This window comes from Sus scrofa, chromosome 5 (assembly GCF_000003025.6).
Source record: "Sus scrofa isolate TJ Tabasco breed Duroc chromosome 5, Sscrofa11.1, whole genome shotgun sequence".
Taxonomy (NCBI): domain Eukaryota; kingdom Metazoa; phylum Chordata; class Mammalia; order Artiodactyla; family Suidae; genus Sus; species Sus scrofa.
The window spans coordinates 15822515-15828722 of NC_010447.5; positions in this window are offsets into that span (position 1 = coordinate 15822515).

The window sequence follows — 6208 nt, forward strand, 5'->3', positions numbered from 1 at the left end:
AACCCAACAACCAAAAAAACAACTTTGTTGAAGTAAGAACATTTAACGTGAGATCTACCTTCCTAATAGGGGCACAATCCACAATTGTTAACTATAGGCACAATATTGTATAGCAGATTTCTAGAACCTATTCATCTTGCATAACTGAAACCTTATACTCGTTAAATACCAACTCACCATTCCCCCCCTCCCCCGCCCCTGGCTCCTGGCAGCCGCCACTGGGCTCTCTGCTTCTATGAGTCTGACTTTCATATACCTCACGAAAGAGGACTCATGCGGCATTTTTCCTTCTGTGATTGGCTCATTTCATTTAATATAATGTTCTCAGGTTTCATTCATGTTGTTACTTGTAGCAGGATTTCCTTTTTTAAGGTTGAATATGTCACATTTTCTCTACCCATTCATCCACTGATGGACATTTAGGTTGTTTCTACATCTTGGCTATTGTGAATAATGCTGTAATGAACATGAGCGTCGAAATATTTCTTTGAGACCCTAATTTCAGTTCTTTGGGATTAAACACCCAGAAGTGAGCTTCATGGATCGTACAGTAGCTGTAGTTTTAATTTTTTTGAGAAATTGCTCTACTGTTTTCTGGGGTGGCTACACCAGTTTACATTCCTCCCAATGTGTGCGAGGGTTCCAGATTCTCCACGTCCTCACTGACGCTTGTTATTGGTTTTGAGGGGTTGTTGTTGTTGTTTTTAATATTAGCTATCCTGACAGGTGTGATAAGGTATCTCACTGTGGTTTTGATGTGCATTTACCTGGTGATTAGTGACATTGAACATGTTTTCATAGATTTGTTGGCCATTTGTATGTTCTCTTTGGAGAAATCTGTTCAAGTCCTTTGCCTAGTTTTTATTTTTTATTTTATTTATTTATTTATTTTTATTTTTATTTTTTGTCTTTTGATTTTTTTTTTTTTTAGGGCCACGCCTGCAGCATATGGAGGTTCCCAGGTTAGGGGTCTAATTAGAGCTGCAGCCACTGGCCTATGCCACAGGCACAGCAATGCCTGATCTGAACCATGTCTGCGACCTATACCACTGCTCACGGCAACGCCAGATCCTTAACCCACTGAGCAAGGCCAGGGATCCAACCTGCATCCTCATGGATACTAGTCAGATTTGTTTCTGTTGAGCCACAATGCGAACTCCCTTTGCCTATTTTTTTAATCAAGCTTATTTGGGGCTTTTTTGCTATTGAGACAATATGAAAAGCATATATAAAATATTCATAAATTTTAAATTGACTACATAGTGAAAATATTTTGGGTATATTGGGCTAAATAAAAAAGTTAATAAATAAAGTTAATTCTATTTGCTCTTTTTTTCCTTTTCTTTCCTTTTTTTTTTTTTTTTTTTTTTTTTTTTTGTACCCGAGGCATATGGAAGTTCCCAGGCTAGAGGTGGAATGGGACTTGTAGCTGCCGGCCTATACCACAGTCACAGCAACACCAGATCTGAGCCACATCTGCAACCTACACCACAGCTCATGGTAACGCTGGATCCTTAACCCACCGAGCGAGGCTAGAGATCGAATTGGCATCCTCATGGATACTAGTCGGGTTCATTACCACTGAGCCACAACAGGAACTCCTCTTTTTGCTTTTTTCAAGTGGGTATTAAAACAAATTACAGACGTGCTGGCATTTGTGTCTTGGATATTTCTTTCTATTGATCAGTGCTGATCTAGACGGAACCACTCCCTACTCCCCAAGGGAGAACCCGTGGGGAGATATTTCGGGGGACACCCAGATGGAGAGGGATTGTGTTGGGCGAGATCCACGGAGACTGGGCTGGAGATGGGGAGGGATGCGCGGGGGGCGGCTCTGCCTGATGAGGCCCCTGGAAGAGGGGAGCGTGGAGCCGGTATTTTCTCTTTCACCTCCGTATTTCTCTGTTCCTATGTCTGCCTCCTTAGCAGGCTGTGAGCTCCCGGAGATGGATCTCTCTGGGATAAATAAGACCTTGTTTTATCCATCTTCATATCCTCAGTGCCAAGCATAGAGCCTGCCCTAGAGTGAGTGCTTGGAGACATGCCCTGCACTAAGGGATGAGGCAAAGGATGGGATGAATGGAGAGAGAATCCAGGCAGCAGAGGACGGGGTGCTGAGATGCTGCCAGGCCCACCTGGGGGCTACAGCACTTGGAACATTTGGAGATTTTAATCCTTAAATCTTTTAAATTATAATCTCCAGAGAAGAGGCATATGTACTTCAGGGGTGGGGGGGCGCAGGTGGTGGAAGACAATAGGGAACAGGCAGTGAGGACACCCTGAGGTCATCCCATCCAGCCTCCTGCCTCTTTGCTCCCTTCAAAGCAGCAGGTTGCTCCCCCTCCCGCTGTCAGCCTGCGAGCTCAGGTCTGGTCCTTCCCCAGGGCACGCGCATTTGGGAGAGAAGTCAGCAGGTCTCTCCCTGCTCAGGCTGGGGTGGCAAGGCTGCCTAGTGCAGCCCAGAAGGCGGAACTGTTCAGTTGCTCCTGCTTGGCACAGCTCTGCTTCCATTTCAAGCCAGGGCCCCACCCTGGCCCAATTCATGGGTCAGCAACTCTAAAGAGCATCCTTCTCACACACCTCAACTCTCGAGGTGGGGTCCAGCTGGGAGGTTCCCACAGTCCCCACCCTCTGGAAGCCTCTTCTGCCCAGCAGCAGGCAAGGGAGGGAAGCAGCAGGGTCGGGGAGGGCTTGGCGACACAGAGAGGACCCCGGAGGACCTCAGAGGATGGATGGTTTGCACTGTGTGTTGAGAAGCAGCCTGTTGTAGAACTCGAGCACTGGGGTGCTAAAGCTGGAACACCCGGGTTCACATCTCAGCTTCTCCACCTGCTGGGTGTGGCCTTGGGCAAGTTGTTAGCTGACCTCTTTAGTCCTCAGATCCTTCCCCTCGAAAATGGGCACAATCCCGGTGCCCTGTCCAAAGGGCAATTCAGAAATGCAATGACTGAAAACAAATCAGGGATGTAGAACCGTGCCTGGCACATGGTAAACGGTGTTAGAAATAGTCTAATCCCTCACGTCACCTTTGGGGAAACGAGGCCCAGAGAGGAGTAATAACTAGGCATTGTTATCAAGACAAAATGGTTTTATATCATTCAGTGTTTTTCTTTGGGTTTTTATTATGGAAATTTTCAAATGTACAGCAATGGAGAAGTAACACAGTGAACTCCCAGGAACTCCTTACCCCACTTCAACGCTTATCAGGCCCACTGAGGTTCATCTATAGCTCTGACATACCCCTGGGTTCTTTTGAAGCAAATCTCAGCCATTATATCATTTCACCTGTAAATATTTCAGTATATATCCATGAGAAAAGGACTTGAAAATAGCTGCATTACCATTATTATACCCGAATTATTAACAATCATGTGTTAATATCATCAAATATCCAATCATTTTCAAATTCTCTGTCTCATTTCTAAAATAATTTGTTTAAAGCAGAGCTCAAATAAAATCTATATATAGCAAATGATTGCTGTATCTTTCTTTTTAGGGCATCTAAAAAGATGCCATCTTTCTTTTTAGCCGAATCTGCAATTTATCTGCAGCTCATGGCAACGCCAAGTCCTTAACCTACTGAGTGGGGCCAGAAATCAAACCCACATCCTCACAGATATTATACTGGGTTCTTAACCTGCTGAACCACAATGGGAACTCCTGCTTGCTGTGTCTTTTATTTCCCCTTTATTTTTTATTTTTAGTGCCACACCTGCAGCCCATGGAGGCTCCCAGGCTATGTGTCAAATAGGAACTGTAGCTGCTGGCCTCTACCACAGCCACAGCAACACAGGATCCGAGCTGCTTCTGGAACCTACACCACAGCTCACAGCAATGCTGAATCCTTAACCCACTGAGCAAGGCCAGGGATCGAATCTGCATCCTCATGGATGCTAGTCAGATTCATTTCCGCTGAGCCATGACAGGAACTCCTACTGTGTCTCTCAAACTGTAGGTTCCCCCTTTCCCTTTTCTCTCCCTTACAGTATATTTGTTGAAGAAACCAGGTCATTTGTTCTGTAGACTCTCCCAGTTTTGAGTTTGGTCGCATCCCTTTATCTAAAGGCTTGATGTGATTCAAGTTCAACATGCGGGACAATAATCCCACAGGCAGTGGTGTGTTCTTCTATCAGAAAAGACAGTGAGCGCCTGATGATCAATGCTTCATCCATTATTTCTTTAAGGGTTGCAGAAGAGTGCTATTTCATCATTCTTCTGCATTTAATAGCTGAAAGGCTTTTACTAAAAGAAATGCGCATCTCTCAACTATTTGGTTAACCTGAATTAACTTTTATAAACTAAACAGGAAAAGCCGGTCAGTGCTTCATTCTTCTCCCTTTTTATACACTTTCTGAAATGATGAGTTACATCCTTTTAGCATCCCCCAAAGTGATGGATTTTTTTTGAAAAGTCATAGGCGTTTCCCTTGTGGCTCAGTGGTAATGAAACCAACTAGGATCCAAGAGGATGCAGGTTCAATCCCTGGCCCCACTCAGGGGGTTAAGGATCTGGCGTTGCCATGAGCTGTGGTGTAGGTCGTAGACACAGCTCAGATCCCACATTGCTGTGGTTGTGGTGAAGGCCGGCAGCTGCAGCTCCTATTCCATTTCTAGCCTGGGAACTTCCATATGCCACATGTGCGGCACTGAAAGATTAAAATTAAATTTAAAAATTGAACTCAAGAATTTAAATATATCAAAAGTGTTTCACATCATTGCCATTACAGTTAGGATATATTTTAAAACTTGTTTCCTGGCTTAAATTTATTGAATGAGGGTTATGAAAATAAAGGTAACTCTGGGAAAGCTGGGCCAACACCAGCTTTGGAGTCAAATAGCCCAGGGGTGGAATCATGGCTCTACCACTTACAAGCTGGGTGACCTTGGTCAAGTTTACTTAATTTTTAGTTCTATTTCCTCATGCCCCCAAGAGGGAAATAGTAACAACTAACATTTATTGAGTGCTAGCCATCTTCCAAGCATTGCGCTAAGTGCTTCAGAGACGTAATGAGGGAGATCCTGCTGTGGCTCAGTGGGTTAAGAACCCCGCTGGTGGGAGTTCCCGTCGTGGCGCATGGTTAACGAATCTGACTACAAACCATGAGGTTTCGGGTTAGATCCCTGGCCTTGCTCAGTGGGTTAAGGATCTGGCGTTGCCGTGAGTTGTGGTATAGGTCGCAGACGCTGCTCAGATCCCGCATTGCTGTGGCTCTGGCGTAGGCCAGCGGCTACAGCTTCAATTCAACCCCTAGCCTGGGAACCTCCATATGCCTCGGAAGCGGCCCTAGAAAAGGCAAAAAGACAACAAACAAACAAACAAACAAAAAGACCCAAACACACAAACAAACAAAACAAAAAACCACTGGTATCCATGAGGATGCGGTTAGATCCCTGACCTTGCCCAGAGGGTTAAGGATCTGGCGCTGCCTTGAGCGGTGGCATATGTCACAGACACAGCTCAGATCCTGCGTTGCTATGGCTGTGGCATAAGCCAGCAGCTCCGATTCAACCCCTAGCCTGCCTAGCCTGGGAACTTCCATATGCCCTGGGTGTGGCCCTACAAAGCCAAAAAAAAAAAAAAAAAAGGCATAATAACATGTAATCCTCATATCAGCTCAGTGAGGTAGAAGCCATTATCATCCCCAGGTAGAGATGAGGAGGAAACTAAAACATGAGCTAGTTGAGCAATTAGTCAAGGTTACACACCTAGAAAGGGGTGGAACCTGGACTTGAACCCGGGGAAGCCTCGCTCCCAAGCCCACTGTTGTCTAATGGTTATTGTGAAGCTTTGAGATGATGGTGGTGATGCCCGTTCATCCCATGCCCATTCCATGCCAGGCACTTGGCTTGACTCCAGAGCCCATAGTCTTAGCTCGTACCCTGTTTTCACCGTGCTGGCCTATAGTCGGTACGTAATTAGAATGATTGTAATTAGAATTATCACTCCCACCATGGGAGGAAGGGATGGGGTAAGGAATGAACCAGGAAAAGGGCAGGGCCTGGAAGGTGGGAAAGTCAGGGCAGGGCCCAGAGGGCAAGCGGGGTTCTCACTGGCTCTTGGCATCTCCCCTCAGAAATGGAGCGCTGTCAGATCTGGCACAAGGGGGAGGGGGCGACACTCCTGCAGCTGTGGTCTCTCCCTCCCCAGGGTCCCCCTCAGCTGCTGAGATGCAGGTCTCTTGCCCAAGAAGGCAGCTGTTCTGGGTGAG